This window comes from Hyla sarda, unplaced genomic scaffold (assembly GCF_029499605.1).
Source record: "Hyla sarda isolate aHylSar1 unplaced genomic scaffold, aHylSar1.hap1 scaffold_285, whole genome shotgun sequence".
Taxonomy (NCBI): Eukaryota; Metazoa; Chordata; class Amphibia; order Anura; family Hylidae; genus Hyla; species Hyla sarda.
Genome location: NW_026609556.1, coordinates 101,839 through 118,370, shown reverse-complemented (window position 1 = coordinate 118,370; position 16,532 = coordinate 101,839). Strand labels below are relative to the sequence as shown.

Below are 16,532 nucleotides of genomic sequence, written 5' to 3'. Positions count from 1 at the left end.
GTCTGTGCACAGAATTTAGCAAGGGCCTCGCACCTTCTGATGCATCAGGTAGGTGCACAATAGCATAACCTAACCCTCTGTACTTTGGTCTATATTGATGCGGGACATAGACAGCCAGCTGATGACCAATCCATTAGTGCAATGGATGGCTGGAAGCATTTGTCTTTGCCTTTGCAATACCACAGAAGCAATGCATGGTCAATGTACAGCAATGACACACCTGTGTGAACAGCCAGGAGACCCCCCCCCCCCCATGTTATGTTACATAGTTACATAGTTAGTACGGTCGAAAAAAGACATATGTCCATCAAGTTCAACCAGGGAATTAAGGGGTAGGGGTGTGGCGCGATATTGGGGAAGGGATGAGATTTTATATTTCTTCATAAGCATTAATCTTATTTTGTCAATTAGGAACATTCAGCACCCACCCGCTATAAAGGCAGCTGCCTATCATGTCATGCCCTACCTGCACAGGTGTGCTGGCTACTCAAATGATCCAATTAAGGAGGCCATTTAGTCAGCAGCAGCAGAAGTCCTGTGCCTGGACGCTCCAACAGGGGCCAGACACAAGCAGAAGCAGAAGCAGCAGAAGCAGCAGCAGCACCACCTTTTGTTTTTTGGCTGCAGCAGCAGCAAGGCCCACAGGGCTGGCTAGCTGGCTAGCCAGCAAGCAGGTAGCAATGAAAGTAGGAATCTTTCTTTTTAACCCTGTAAGGGGGTGGTGCACTGTACCCGAAGATACTGCCATATCGGGTCAATGCATAGGGCGACGGAAGCAAGCTTCGAAATCGGCCCCCGTTCTCAAAAATCCATTTAATATATGGTCCCCAGATAGGGGACGTATCAGATATTAAACTGATAAGAACAGATACTACACTTGATCTTAGCCAAAAGGCCGAGAAGCGATAACCGTGAAAGGGGCGGGCCCAACAAGGTCCCCTTCATGGGCACTATCACTGCTTGCTGTCAGGGAGGCTGCCAGACAATTTTCCATGCACACTCTGGGCTGGGGGGCAGTCAACCACCAGTACACACAGCAGAACCTAAACCCATACCATTATTGCTAAGCAGCAAGACAGGGGCCCATTGCACTCCCACGGGGCCTTTTTAAATGCAATCCATAACCCGGATTTGCCAGGAACCCTTCTTACTCCTCCTACTTGCATGTGACACTGGGCTTAGGATCTGCATAGGAAACACACACACAAGCACACACCTACCTTTGTTGCCTGCAGATGCCTCCTTGGCTGTCCCCAAACGGTATCAAACCAACACCCACGGGAAGCTGTAAGCATAGAGGACATGCCTGCACCCCATTGGACTTACCTGTGTGGGTTAAATCCGGGTTATTTGACAACCTATGGCGGTGATGGTTCTGCTCAGGCAGAGCAGTGCTGATGCTCCTCATAAAGCTGTCGCTGCTGTGAAGGTTCTAGGTGACATCACAAATCCCTATGGTTACATACACAACAAAGCTGGGTTGTTGTTGTTTACACTCTGCAAGGCCTGTGGAAGTGAGTGACATCATAGCACTGTAGTTCTGAGGGTTCTAGATGGATGCAACAATCTCCTGTTGCTTCTATGAAGGCCGTAATAGACGACATCACCAAACAGCTCCATAGTCACATACACAGCAAAGGAGAGATGTTGTTTACACCTAGTGATGTCAGTGGTATTGAGTGACATCACAGCACAGTGCTAAGGCTCCTGGGCCTGGACACAGCAGCGGCTGCAATATCTCAACGGAGAATATGTTTATATCTATGTGTGTGTGTGCGCGTATATATATATATATATATATATATATATATATATATATATATTTCTCCGCCGAAATCACTTTTAAACCCATTTCCACCTTTTTTTCCCTTCTCTTCCTCTTACTTTTTTTTCACGTTTTTTTACGTTTTTCTCCTTTTCGCCTCTTTTCTGGGCGTATTATTCTTCTTTTTCTTCTTTTTTTTCGTCTAATGCATACCCCATCAGTGCAGCAATGCTTATTCAATACCGCCAGCAGATGGAGACACTGGGGGATAATTTTCTAAGGATTTATACTGATTTTTCCTGTCTGAATTTGTCGCACAGAAAGTTGCAGGCCAAATATGTGTGACATTTCTGCGACTTTAGCTTCTAGAGCATTTTTACAACATTATACATAGGTGCTGAATACATAAAAAGCGACTGTTCAGCGACAGACAAGTCGCATCGGCTGAAAGTAGGCCAGAATGTCAGTCCATGTTGGAGCAGGTTTAGATACAGTCTAAAGCATAGATCTCAAAGTCTGTGCACAGAATTTAGCAAGGGCCTCGCACCTTCTGATGCATCAGGTAGGTGCACAATAGCATAGCCTAACCCTCTGTACTTTGGTCTATATTGATGCGGGACATAGACAGCCAGCTGATGACCAATCCATTAGTGCAATGGATGGCTGGAAGCATTTGTCTTTGCCTTTGCAATACCACAGAAGCAATGCATGGTCAATGTACAGCAATGACACACCTGTGTGAACAGCCAGGAGACCCCCCCCCCCCCCCCATGTTATGTTACATAGTTACATAGTTAGTACGGTCGAAAAAAGACATATGTCCATCAAGTTCAACCAGGGAATTAAGGGGTAGGGGTGTGGCGCGATATTGGGGAAGGGATGAGATTTTATATTTCTTCATAAGCATTAATCTTATTTTGTCAATTAGGAACATTCAGCACCCACCCGCTATCAAGGCAGCTGCCTATCATGTCATGCCCTACCTGCACAGGTGTGCTGGCTACTCAAATGATCCAATTAAGGAGGCCATTTAGTCAGCAGCAGCAGAAGTCCTGTGCCTGGACGCTCCAACAGGGGCCAGACACAAGCAGAAGCAGAAGCAGCAGAAGCAGCAGCAGCACCACCTTTTGTTTTTTGGCTGCAGCAGCAGCAAGGCCCACAGGGCTGGCTAGCTGGCTAGCCAGCAAGCAGGTAGCAATGAAAGTAGGAATCTTTCTTTTTAACCCTGTAAGGGGGTGGTGCACTGTACCCGAAGATACTGCCATATCGGGTCAATGCATAGGGCGACGGAAGCAAGCTTCGAAATCGGCCCCCGTTCTCAAAAATCCATTTAATATATGGTCCCCAGATAGGGGACGTATCAGATATTAAACTGATAAGAACAGATACTACACTTGATCTTAGCCAAAAGGCCGAGAAGCGATAACCGTGAAAGGGGCGGGCCCAACAAGGTCTCCTTCATGGGCACTATCACTGCTTGCTGTCAGGGAGGCTGCCAGACAATTTTCCATGCACACTCTGGGCTGGGGGGCAGTCAACCACCAGTACACACAGCAGAACCTAAACCCATACCATTATTGCTAAGCAGCAAGACAGGGGCCCATTGCACTCCCACGGGGCCTTTTTAAATGCAATCCATAACCCGGATTTGCCAGGAACCCTTCTTACTCCTCCTACTTGCATGTGACACTGGGCTTAGGATCTGCATAGGAAACACACACACAAGCACACACCTACCTTTGTTGCCTGCAGATGCCTCCTTGGCTGTCCCCAAACGGTATCAAACCAACACCCACGGGAAGCTGTAAGCATAGAGGACATGCCTGCACCCCATTGGACTTACCTGTGTGGGTTAAATCCGGGTTATTTGACAACCTATGGCGGTGATGGTTCTGCTCAGGCAGAGCAGTGCTGATGCTCCTCATAAAGCTGTCGCTGCTGTGAAGGTTCTAGGTGACATCACAAATCCCTATGGTTACATACACAACAAAGCTGGGTTGTTGTTGTTTACACTCTGCAAGGCCTGTGGAAGTGAGTGACATCATAGCACTGTAGTTCTGAGGGTTCAAGATGGATGCAACAATCTCCTGTTGCTTCTATGAAGGCCGTAATAGACGACATCACCAAACAGCTCCATAGTCACATACACAGCAAAGGAGAGATGTTGTTTACACCTAGTGATGTCAGTGGTATTGAGTGACATCACAGCACAGTGCTAAGGCTCCTGGGCCTGGACACAGCAGCGGCTGCAATATCTCAACGGAGAATACGTTTATATCTATGTGTGTGTGTGCGCGTATATATATATATATATATATATATATATATATATATATATATATATATATTTCTCCGCCGAAATCACTTTTAAACCCATTTCCACCTTTTTTTCCCTTCTCTTCCTCTTACTTTTTTTTCACGTTTTTTTACGTTTTTCTCCTTTTCGCCTCTTTTCTGGGCGTATTATTCTTCTTTTTCTTCTTTTTTTTCGTCTAATGCATACCCCATCAGTGGAGCAATGCTTATTCAATACCGCCAGCAGATGGAGACACTGGGGGATAATTTTCTAAGGATTTATACTGATTTTTCCTGTCTGAATTTGTCGCACAGAAAGTTGCAGGCCAAATATGTGTGACATTTCTGCGACTTTAGCTTCTAGAGCATTTTTACAACATTATACATAGGTGCTGAATACATAAAAAGCGACTGTTCAGCGACAGACAAGTCGCATCGGCTGAAAGTAGGCCAGAATGTCAGTCCATGTTGGAGCAGGTTTAGATACAGTCTAAAGCATAGATCTCAAAGTCTGTGCACAGAATTTAGCAAGGGCCTCGCACCTTCTGATGCATCAGGTAGGTGCACAATAGCATAGCCTAACCCTCTGTACTTTGGTCTATATTGATGTGGGACATAGACAGCCAGCTGATGACCAATCCATTAGTGCAATGGATGGCTGGAAGCATTTGTCTTTGCCTTTGCAATACCACAGAAGCAATGCATGGTCAATGTACAGCAATGACACACCTGTGTGAACAGCCAGGAGACCCCCCCCCCCCCATGTTATGTTACATAGTTACATAGTTAGTACGGTCGAAAAAAGACATATGTCCATCAAGTTCAACCAGGGAATTAAGGGGTAGGGGTGTGGCGCGATATTGGGGAAGGGATGAGATTTTATATTTCTTCATAAGCATTAATCTTATTTTGTCAATTAGGAACATTCAGCACCCACCCGCTATCAAGGCAGCTGCCTATCATGTCATGCCCTACCTGCACAGGTGTGCTGGCTACTCAAATGATCCAATTAAGGAGGCCATTTAGTCAGCAGCAGCAGAAGTCCTGTGCCTGGACGCTCCAACAGGGGCCAGACACAAGCAGAAGCAGAAGCAGCAGAAGCAGCAGCAGCACCACCTTTTGTTTTTTGGCTGCAGCAGCAGCAAGGCCCACAGGGCTGGCTAGCTGGCTAGCCAGCAAGCAGGTAGCAATGAAAGTAGGAATCTTTCTTTTTAACCCTGTAAGGGGGTGGTGCACTGTACCCGAAGATACTGCCATATCGGGTCAATGCATAGGGCGACGGAAGCAAGCTTCGAAATCGGCCCCCGTTCTCAAAAATCCATTTAATATATGGTCCCCAGATAGGGGACGTATCAGATATTAAACTGATAAGAACAGATACTACACTTGATCTTAGCCAAAAGGCCGAGAAGCGATAACCGTGAAAGGGGCGGGCCCAACAAGGTCCCCTTCATGGGCACTATCACTGCTTGCTGTCAGGGAGGCTGCCAGACAATTTTCCATGCACACTCTGGGCTGGGGGGCAGTCAACCACCAGTACACACAGCAGAACCTAAACCCATACCATTATTGCTAAGCAGCAAGACAGGGGCCCATTGCACTCCCACGGGGCCTTTTTAAATGCAATCCATAACCCGGATTTGCCAGGAACCCTTCTTACTCCTCCTACTTGCATGTGACACTGGGCTTAGGATCTGCATAGGAAACACACACACAAGCACACACCTACCTTTGTTGCCTGCAGATGCCTCCTTGGCTGTCCCCAAACGGTATCAAACCAACACCCACGGGAAGCTGTAAGCATAGAGGACATGCCTGCACCCCATTGGACTTACCTGTGTGGGTTAAATCCGGGTTATTTGACAACCTATGGCGGTGATGGTTCTGCTCAGGCAGAGCAGTGCTGATGCTCCTCATAAAGCTGTCGCTGCTGTGAAGGTTCTAGGTGACATCACAAATCCCTATGGTTACATACACAACAAAGCTGGGTTGTTGTTGTTTACACTCTGCAAGGCCTGTGGAAGTGAGTGACATCATAGCACTGTAGTTCTGAGGGTTCTAGATGGATGCAACAATCTCCTGTTGCTTCTATGAAGGCCGTAATAGACGACATCACCAAACAGCTCCATAGTCACATACACAGCAAAGGAGAGATGTTGTTTACACCTAGTGATGTCAGTGGTATTGAGTGACATCACAGCACAGTGCTAAGGCTCCTGGGCCTGGACACAGCAGCGGCTGCAATATCTCAACGGAGAATACGTTTATATCTATGTGTGTGTGTGCGCGTATATATATATATATATATATATATATATATATATATATATATATATATTTCTCCGCCGAAATCACTTTTAAACCCATTTCCACCTTTTTTTCCCTTCTCTTCCTCTTACTTTTTTTCACGTTTTTTTACGTTTTTCTCCTTTTCGCCTCTTTTCTGGGCGTATTATTCTTCTTTTTCTTCTTTTTTTTCGTCTAATGCATACCCCATCAGTGGAGCAATGCTTATTCAATACCGCCAGCAGATGGAGACACTGGGGGATAATTTTCTAAGGATTTATACTGATTTTTCCTGTCTGAATTTGTCGCACAGAAAGTTGCAGGCCAAATATGTGTGACATTTCTGCGACTTTAGCTTCTAGAGCATTTTTACAACATTATACATAGGTGCTGAATACATAAAAAGCGACTGTTCAGCGACAGACAAGTCGCATCGGCTGAAAGTAGGCCAGAATGTCAGTCCATGTTGGAGCAGGTTTAGATACAGTCTAAAGCATAGATCTCAAAGTCTGTGCACAGAATTTAGCAAGGGCCTCGCACCTTCTGATGCATCAGGTAGGTGCACAATAGCATAGCCTAACCCTCTGTACTTTGGTCTATATTGATGCGGGACATAGACAGCCAGCTGATGACCAATCCATTAGTGCAATGGATGGCTGGAAGCATTTGTCTTTGCCTTTGCAATACCACAGAAGCAATGCATGGTCAATGTACAGCAATGACACACCTGTGTGAACAGCCAGGAGACCCCCCCCCCCCCCCCCCCCATGTTATGTTACATAGTTACATAGTTAGTACGGTCGAAAAAAGACATATGTCCATCAAGTTCAACCAGGGAATTAAGGGGTAGGGGTGTGGCGCGATATTGGGGAAGGGATGAGATTTTATATTTCTTCATAAGCATTAATCTTATTTTGTCAATTAGGAACATTCAGCACCCACCCGCTATCAAGGCAGCTGCCTATCATGTCATGCCCTACCTGCACAGGTGTGCTGGCTACTCAAATGATCCAATTAAGGAGGCCATTTAGTCAGCAGCAGCAGAAGTCCTGTGCCTGGACGCTCCAACAGGGGCCAGACACAAGCAGAAGCAGAAGCAGCAGAAGCAGCAGCAGCACCACCTTTTGTTTTTTGGCTGCAGCAGCAGCAAGGCCCACAGGGCTGGCTAGCTGGCTAGCCAGCAAGCAGGTAGCAATGAAAGTAGGAATCTTTCTTTTTAACCCTGTAAGGGGGTGGTGCACTGTACCCGAAGATACTGCCATATCGGGTCAATGCATAGGGCGACGGAAGCAAGCTTCGAAATCGGCCCCCGTTCTCAAAAATCCATTTAATATATGGTCCCCAGATAGGGGACGTATCAGATATTAAACTGATAAGAACAGATACTACACTTGATCTTAGCCAAAAGGCCGAGAAGCGATAACCGTGAAAGGGGCGGGCCCAACAAGGTCCCCTTCATGGGCACTATCACTGCTTGCTGTCAGGGAGGCTGCCAGACAATTTTCCATGCACACTCTGGGCTGGGGGGCAGTCAACCACCAGTACACACAGCAGAACCTAAACCCATACCATTATTGCTAAGCAGCAAGACAGGGGCCCATTGCACTCCCACGGGGCCTTTTTAAATGCAATCCATAACCCGGATTTGCCAGGAACCCTTCTTACTCCTCCTACTTGCATGTGACACTGGGCTTAGGATCTGCATAGGAAACACACACACAAGCACACACCTACCTTTGTTGCCTGCAGATGCCTCCTTGGCTGTCCCCAAACGGTATCAAACCAACACCCACGGGAAGCTGTAAGCATAGAGGACATGCCTGCACCCCATTGGACTTACCTGTGTGGGTTAAATCCGGGTTATTTGACAACCTATGGCGGTGATGGTTCTGCTCAGGCAGAGCAGTGCTGATGCTCCTCATAAAGCTGTCGCTGCTGTGAAGGTTCTAGGTGACATCACAAATCCCTATGGTTACATACACAACAAAGCTGGGTTGTTGTTGTTTACACTCTGCAAGGCCTGTGGAAGTGAGTGACATCATAGCACTGTAGTTCTGAGGGTTCTAGATGGATGCAACAATCTCCTGTTGCTTCTATGAAGGCCGTAATAGACGACATCACCAAACAGCTCCATAGTCACATACACAGCAAAGGAGAGATGTTGTTTACACCTAGTGATGTCAGTGGTATTGAGTGACATCACAGCACAGTGCTAAGGCTCCTGGGCCTGGACACAGCAGCGGCTGCAATATCTCAACGGAGAATACGTTTATATCTATGTGTGTGTGTGCGCGTATATATATATATATATATATATATATATATATATTTCTCCGCCGAAATCACTTTTAAACCCATTTCCACCTTTTTTTCCCTTCTCTTCCTCTTACTTTTTTTTCACGTTTTTTTACGTTTTTCTCCTTTTCGCCTCTTTTCTGGGCGTATTATTCTTCTTTTTCTTCTTTTTTTTCGTCTAATGCATACCCCATCAGTGCAGCAATGCTTATTCAATACCGCCAGCAGATGGAGACACTGGGGGATAATTTTCTAAGGATTTATACTGATTTTTCCTGTCTGAATTTGTCGCACAGAAAGTTGCAGGCCAAATATGTGTGACATTTCTGCGACTTTAGCTTCTAGAGCATTTTTACAACATTATACATAGGTGCTGAATACATAAAAAGCGACTGTTCAGCGACAGACAAGTCGCATCGGCTGAAAGTAGGCCAGAATGTCAGTCCATGTTGGAGCAGGTTTAGATACAGTCTAAAGTATAGATCTCAAAGTCTGTGCACAGAATTTAGCAAGGGCCTCGCACCTTCTGATGCATCAGGTAGGTGCACAATAGCATAGCCTAACCCTCTGTACTTTGGTCTATATTGATGCGGGACATAGACAGCCAGCTGATGACCAATCCATTAGTGCAATGGATGGCTGGAAGCATTTGTCTTTGCCTTTGCAATACCACAGAAGCAATGCATGGTCAATGTACAGCAATGACACACCTGTGTGAACAGCCAGGAGACCCCCCCCCCCCCATGTTATGTTACATAGTTACATAGTTAGTACGGTCGAAAAAAGACATATGTCCAACAAGTTCAACCAGGGAATTAAGGGGTAGGGGTGTGGCGCGATATTGGGGAAGGGATGAGATTTTATATTTCTTCATAAGCATTAATCTTATTTTGTCAATTAGGAACATTCAGCACCCACCCGCTATCAAGGCAGCTGCCTATCATGTCATGCCCTACCTGCACAGGTGTGCTGGCTACTCAAATGATCCAATTAAGGAGGCCATTTAGTCAGCAGCAGCAGAAGTCCTGTGCCTGGACGCTCCAACAGCGGCCAGACACAAGCAGAAGCAGCAGAAGCAGCAGCAGCAGCACCACCTTTTGTTTTTTGGCTGCAGCAGCAGCAAGGCCCACAGGGCTGGCTAGCTGGCTAGCCAGCAAGCAGGTAGCAATGAAAGTAGGAATCTTTCTTTTTAACCCTGTAAGGGGGTGGTGCACTGTACCCGAAGATACTGCCATATCGGGTCAATGCATAGGGCGACGGAAGCAAGCTTCGAAATCGGCCCCCGTTCTCAAAAATCCATTTAATATATGGTCCCCAGATAGGGGACGTATCAGATATTAAACTGATAAGAACAGATACTACACTTGATCTTAGCCAAAAGGCCGAGAAGCGATAACCGTGAAAGGGGCGGGCCCAACAAGGTCCCCTTCATGGGCACTATCACTGCTTGCTGTCAGGGAGGCTGCCAGACAATTTTCCATGCACACTCTGGGCTGGGGGGCAGTCAACCACCAGTACACACAGCAGAACCTAAACCCATACCATTATTGCTAAGCAGCAAGACAGGGGCCCATTGCACTCCCACGGGGCCTTTTTAAATGCAATCCATAACCCGGATTTGCCAGGAACCCTTCTTACTCCTCCTACTTGCATGTGACACTGGGCTTAGGATCTGCATAGGAAACACACACACAAGCACACACCTACCTTTGTTGCCTGCAGATGCCTCCTTGGCTGTCCCCAAACGGTATCAAACCAACACCCACGGGAAGCTGTAAGCATAGAGGACATGCCTGCACCCCATTGGACTTACCTGTGTGGGTTAAATCCGGGTTATTTGACAACCTATGGCGGTGATGGTTCTGCTCAGGCAGAGCAGTGCTGATGCTCCTCATAAAGCTGTCGCTGCTGTGAAGGTTCTAGGTGACATCACAAATCCCTATGGTTACATACACAACAAAGCTGGGTTGTTGTTGTTTACACTCTGCAAGGCCTGTGGAAGTGAGTGACATCATAGCACTGTAGTTCTGAGGGTTCTAGATGGATGCAACAATCTCCTGTTGCTTCTATGAAGGCCATAATAGACGACATCACCAAACAGCTCCATAGTCACATACACAGCAAAGGAGAGATGTTGTTTACACCTAGTGATGTCAGTGGTATTGAGTGACATCACAGCACAGTGCTAAGGCTCCTGGGCCTGGACACAGCAGCGGCTGCAATATCTCAACGGAGAATACGTTTATATATATGTGTGTGTGTGCGCGTATATATATATATATATATATATATATATATATATATATATATATATTTCTCCGCCGAAATCACTTTTAAACCCATTTCCACCTTTTTTTCCCTTCTCTTCCTCTTACTTTTTTTTCACGTTTTTTTACGTTTTTCTCCTTTTCGCCTCTTTTCTGGGCGTATTATTCTTCTTTTTCTTCTTTTTTTTCGTCTAATGCATACCCCATCAGTGCAGCAATGCTTATTCAATACCGCCAGCAGATGGAGACACTGGGGGATAATTTTCTAAGGATTTATACTGATTTTTCCTGTCTGAATTTGTCGCACAGAAAGTTGCAGGCCAAATATGTGTGACATTTCTGCGACTTTAGCTTCTAGAGCATTTTTACAACATTATACATAGGTGCTGAATACATAAAAAGCGACTGTTCAGCGACAGACAAGTCGCATCGGCTGAAAGTAGGCCAGAATGTCAGTCCATGTTGGAGCAGGTTTAGATACAGTCTAAAGTATAGATCTCAAAGTCTGTGCACAGAATTTAGCAAGGGCCTCGCACCTTCTGATGCATCAGGTAGGTGCACAATAGCATAGCCTAACCCTCTGTACTTTGGTCTATATTGATGCGGGACATAGACAGCCAGCTGATGACCAATCCATTAGTGCAATGGATGGCTGGAAGCATTTGTCTTTGCCTTTGCAATACCACAGAAGCAATGCATGGTCAATGTACAGCAATGACACACCTGTGTGAACAGCCAGGAGACCCCCCCCATGTTATGTTACATAGTTACATAGTTAGTACGGTCGAAAAAAGACATATGTCCATCAAGTTCAACCAGGGAATTAAGGGGTAGGGGTGTGGCGCGATATTGGGGAAGGGATGAGATTTTATATTTCTTCATAAGCATTAATCTTATTTTGTCAATTAGGAACATTCAGCACCCACCCGCTATCAAGGCAGCTGCCTATCATGTCATGCCCTACCTGCACAGGTGTGCTGGCTACTCAAATGATCCAATTAAGGAGGCCATTTAGTCAGCAGCAGCAGAAGTCCTGTGCCTGGACGCTCCAACAGCGGCCAGACACAAGCAGAAGCAGAAGCAGCAGAAGCAGCAGCAGCACCACCTTTTGTTTTTTGGCTGCAGCAGCAGCAGCAAGGCCCACAGGGCTGGCTAGCTGGCTAGCCAGCAAGCAGGTAGCAATGAAAGTAGGAATCTTTCTTTTTAACCCTGTAAGGGGGTGGTGCACTGTACCCGAAGATACTGCCATATCGGGTCAATGCATAGGGCGACGGAAGCAAGCTTCGAAATCGGCCCCCGTTCTCAAAAATCCATTTAATATATGGTCCCCAGATAGGGGACGTATCAGATATTAAACTGATAAGAACAGATACTACACTTGATCTTAGCCAAAAGGCCGAGAAGCGATAACCGTGAAAGGGGCGGGCCCAACAAGGTCCCCTTCATGGGCACTATCACTGCTTGCTGTCAGGGAGGCTGCCAGACAATTTTCCATGCACACTCTGGGCTGGGGGGCAGTCAACCACCAGTACACACAGCAGAACCTAAACCCATACCATTATTGCTAAGCAGCAAGACAGGGGCCCATTGCACTCCCACGGGGCCTTTTTAAATGCAATCCATAACCCGGATTTGCCAGGAACCCTTCTTACTCCTCCTACTTGCATGTGACACTGGGCTTAGGATCTGCATAGGAAACACACACACAAGCACACACCTACCTTTGTTGCCTGCAGATGCCTCCTTGGCTGTCCCCAAACGGTATCAAACCAACACCCACGGGAAGCTGTAAGCATAGAGGACATGCCTGCACCCCATTGGACTTACCTGTGTGGGTTAAATCCGGGTTATTTGACAACCTATGGCGGTGATGGTTCTGCTCAGGCAGAGCAGTGCTGATGCTCCTCATAAAGCTGTCGCTGCTGTGAAGGTTCTAGGTGACATCACAAATCCCTATGGTTACATACACAACAAAGCTGGGTTGTTGTTGTTTACACTCTGCAAGGCCTGTGGAAGTGAGTGACATCATAGCACTGTAGTTCTGAGGGTTCTAGATGGATGCAACAATCTCCTGTTGCTTCTATGAAGGCCATAATAGACGACATCACCAAACAGCTCCATAGTCACATACACAGCAAAGGAGAGATGTTGTTTACACCTAGTGATGTCAGTGGTATTGAGTGACATCACAGCACAGTGCTAAGGCTCCTGGGCCTGGACACAGCAGCGGCTGCAATATCTCAACGGAGAATACGTTTATATATATGTGTGTGTGTGCGCGTATATATATATATATATATATATATATATATATTTCTCCGCCGAAATCACTTTTAAACCCATTTCCACCTTTTTTTCCCTTCTCTTCCTCTTACTTTTTTTTCACGTTTTTTTACGTTTTTCTCCTTTTCGCCTCTTTTCTGGGCGTATTATTCTTCTTTTTCTTCTTTTTTTTCGTCTAATGCATACCCCATCAGTGCAGCAATGCTTATTCAATACCGCCAGCAGATGGAGACACTGGGGGATAATTTTCTAAGGATTTATACTGATTTTTCCTGTCTGAATTTGTCGCACAGAAAGTTGCAGGCCAAATATGTGTGACATTTCTGCGACTTTAGCTTCTAGAGCATTTTTACAACATTATACATAGGTGCTGAATACATAAAAAGCGACTGTTCAGCGACAGACAAGTCGCATCGGCTGAAAGTAGGCCAGAATGTCAGTCCATGTTGGAGCAGGTTTAGATACAGTCTAAAGTATAGATCTCAAAGTCTGTGCACAGAATTTAGCAAGGGCCTCGCACCTTCTGATGCATCAGGTAGGTGCACAATAGCATAGCCTAACCCTCTGTACTTTGGTCTATATTGATGCGGGACATAGACAGCCAGCTGATGACCAATCCATTAGTGCAATGGATGGCTGGAAGCATTTGTCTTTGCCTTTGCAATACCACAGAAGCAATGCATGGTCAATGTACAGCAATGACACACCTGTGTGAACAGCCAGGAGACCCCCCCCATGTTATGTTACATAGTTACATAGTTAGTACGGTCGAAAAAAGACATATGTCCATCAAGTTCAACCAGGGAATTAAGGGGTAGGGGTGTGGCGCGATATTGGGGAAGGGATGAGATTTTATATTTCTTCATAAGCATTAATCTTATTTTGTCAATTAGGAACATTCAGCACCCACCCGCTATCAAGGCAGCTGCCTATCATGTCATGCCCTACCTGCACAGGTGTGCTGGCTACTCAAATGATCCAATTAAGGAGGCCATTTAGTCAGCAGCAGCAGAAGTCCTGTGCCTGGACGCTCCAACAGCGGCCAGACACAAGCAGAAGCAGAAGCAGCAGAAGCAGCAGCAGCACCACCTTTTGTTTTTTGGCTGCAGCAGCAGCAGCAAGGCCCACAGGGCTGGCTAGCTGGCTAGCCAGCAAGCAGGTAGCAATGAAAGTAGGAATCTTTCTTTTTAACCCTGTAAGGGGGTGGTGCACTGTACCCGAAGATACTGCCATATCGGGTCAATGCATAGGGCGACGGAAGCAAGCTTCGAAATCGGCCCCCGTTCTCAAAAATCCATTTAATATATGGTCCCCAGATAGGGGACGTATCAGATATTAAACTGATAAGAACAGATTTTTTGATTGAAAGAGCTTTATTTTCCGTTCAGTCATTACAAGTCGTACAATAAATTACAGTCACACAAAGCATGATAGTACAATACACAGCAAAGGTTCCCTAAGCTATACATCGCACACCATGCTACTCTAACATTCAGCTCAATCCTGCAATATAAAGGCACAAGAGATCAAACAAAAACCAAATAATACAATCTGTGATCGGGGTAGGGGTGTGGGCGACTATGTGGGGGTAGGGAGGGGGCGGATCACAGGGCCAAACTGTTGGGCTGTATCTTCAGGGAGACATGGGAGAAGGAGAGGGGTCTTCACTCCTCTTCTTCCTCATCAACGGCCGAGCTGTCCAAGATGGAATAGTCTCTAAGCAGGTTCTTGATGAACCTGCGGCAGTCCCGGACGGACATGTTTTCCCTGTTGATCACGAGGCGGTTCCTGGCAAGCCACACTGCGTCCTTAAAACAGTTCATAAGGCGCCAGGCCTCCTGGATGGCCTCCACGTCGTGGGTCCCAGGGAACAGGCCGTAAAGCACCGAATGGTACGATAGGCAGCTCCTGGGCACTGAGTCTCTGAGTTCCTGTTCTAGGGCGTCCAACAGACCCTGTGCAAAGGGGCACTGCCAAAACACGTGGAAAGATGTTTCCTCCACGTAGGGGCAACGGGGGCAGTACCGGGTCTTGCACAGGTTGCGGGCATGCATGAATGACCTGAGAGAGAGACCTCCCATGACGGCCATCCACGACAAGTCCTTGTGTCCATTGGTAAGCCGCTTTGAGGCCACATTGTTCCAAACTGTCTCTGCAGTGGCTGCGGGGAGTCCCGGAACCAGCTCGGTCGAGTCCTTAGCTCGGATGAGCTTGTGGATTGTCTTTGGCTTCCATAGGTCTGGTTTCAGTCCTTCCAGCTGGTGCTCCCTCACAAACCGGACAACATCCCCATAGAACCAGGGAGTGTTCCAGTTGTAAGGGATGGAGCTGTCCCACTTGTCCCAGCCCAGCTGTCTCCAGAGGGGCATGAGAAGCAAGCGAGACATGGACCTGCCCGCTGAGCCAGTCTTTTCTACAAGAGTCCGCTGCACCGTGACACATGCAAAGGAGGCCCTCAGCAGAGCGGGGATGTCGGGTATTCCCTTCCCACCCTTGCGGGGTTCCTTGTACATCACGGTCCTCTTGACTCTGTCCATTTTGCCCCAGACGAAGCCAAACACTGTCCGGGTGATGGCCTTGCAAACGGTGGTATGGGGAGGCCAGGCCTGTGCGGTATATTGGAGCACAGGCAAAACTTCACTCCGCAGGACAAGTGCCTTGCCTTCCATCGTGAGCTTTCTGGAGCTCCACAGTCCGATCTTCGAGTTTATCCTTCCTAGTCGGTCTTGCCAAGACTTAAGGGCCGCTCCTTCCTTCCCGAACCAGACTCCAAGAATTTGAATGAAGTCCGGCTTAATAGTAAAGGGGAAGGGGGCGGAAGAAGCCAGGTGCCATTCCCCGAAGAGCATGGCCTCCGACTTCCCGCAGTTGACTTTTGCCCCCGAAGCTCTGCCGAAGTCCTCGCAGGTCTGGACGAGTGCAGTCACCGAACGCTGGTCAGCGCAGAAGACGGTCACGTCGTCCATGTAGAGCGAGCACTTGACCTCGTGGCGATCTGGTCCTGGTGCGGTGATCCCTCTGATCTCTCCATTCTGCCGGATAGTCTCAGCGAAGAGCTCTATAACACAAACAAAAAGGAGAGGTGAAAGAGGGCAGCCTTGTCTAACCCCTGAAAGAATAGGAAAGGGGTCAGTCTTCCAGCCGTTCACCAACACCGTGCTGTAAATGTCAAAATACATAACGTTAACAAAAGAGCAAAACATCTTCCCCAGACCCAGCCTGCGCAAAACCCTGTCCATGAATGCGTGGGAGACACGGTCGAACGCCTTCTCCTGATCTAAGCTGACCAGGGCGGCGCGGCCCCCGCGGTCCTGGATGTAATGGACCGTGTCTCTCACAAG

At 47.2% G+C, this 16,532-nt stretch overlaps 6 non-coding genes and 1 pseudogene across 6 annotated transcripts; all 7 read right to left on the bottom strand.

Moving 5' to 3' along the window:
- Positions 1-716: 716 nt before the first annotated feature.
- Positions 717-907, bottom strand: LOC130326614 (U2 spliceosomal RNA). Its single transcript, XR_008871191.1, has one exon. It is a non-coding gene; the product is annotated as a U2 spliceosomal RNA (small nuclear RNA).
- A 2,091-nt stretch (positions 908-2,998) lies between these two features.
- LOC130326613 (U2 spliceosomal RNA) lies at positions 2,999-3,189 on the bottom strand. Its single transcript, XR_008871190.1, has one exon. It is a non-coding gene; the product is annotated as a U2 spliceosomal RNA (small nuclear RNA).
- Positions 3,190-5,285: 2,096 nt separating this feature from the next.
- On the bottom strand, positions 5,286-5,476 carry LOC130326612 (U2 spliceosomal RNA). Its single transcript, XR_008871189.1, has one exon. It is a non-coding gene; the product is annotated as a U2 spliceosomal RNA (small nuclear RNA).
- A 2,100-nt stretch (positions 5,477-7,576) lies between these two features.
- LOC130326610 (U2 spliceosomal RNA) lies at positions 7,577-7,767 on the bottom strand. Its single transcript, XR_008871188.1, has one exon. It is a non-coding gene; the product is annotated as a U2 spliceosomal RNA (small nuclear RNA).
- Positions 7,768-9,844: 2,077 nt separating this feature from the next.
- LOC130326609 (U2 spliceosomal RNA) lies at positions 9,845-10,035 on the bottom strand. The gene has a single exon (XR_008871187.1). It is a non-coding gene; the product is annotated as a U2 spliceosomal RNA (small nuclear RNA).
- A 2,090-nt stretch (positions 10,036-12,125) lies between these two features.
- Positions 12,126-12,316, bottom strand: LOC130326607 (U2 spliceosomal RNA). Its single transcript, XR_008871185.1, has one exon. It is a non-coding gene; the product is annotated as a U2 spliceosomal RNA (small nuclear RNA).
- A 2,076-nt stretch (positions 12,317-14,392) lies between these two features.
- LOC130326562 (U2 spliceosomal RNA) lies at positions 14,393-14,566 on the bottom strand (annotated as a pseudogene).
- Between the last annotated feature and the right edge of the window lie 1,966 nt (positions 14,567-16,532).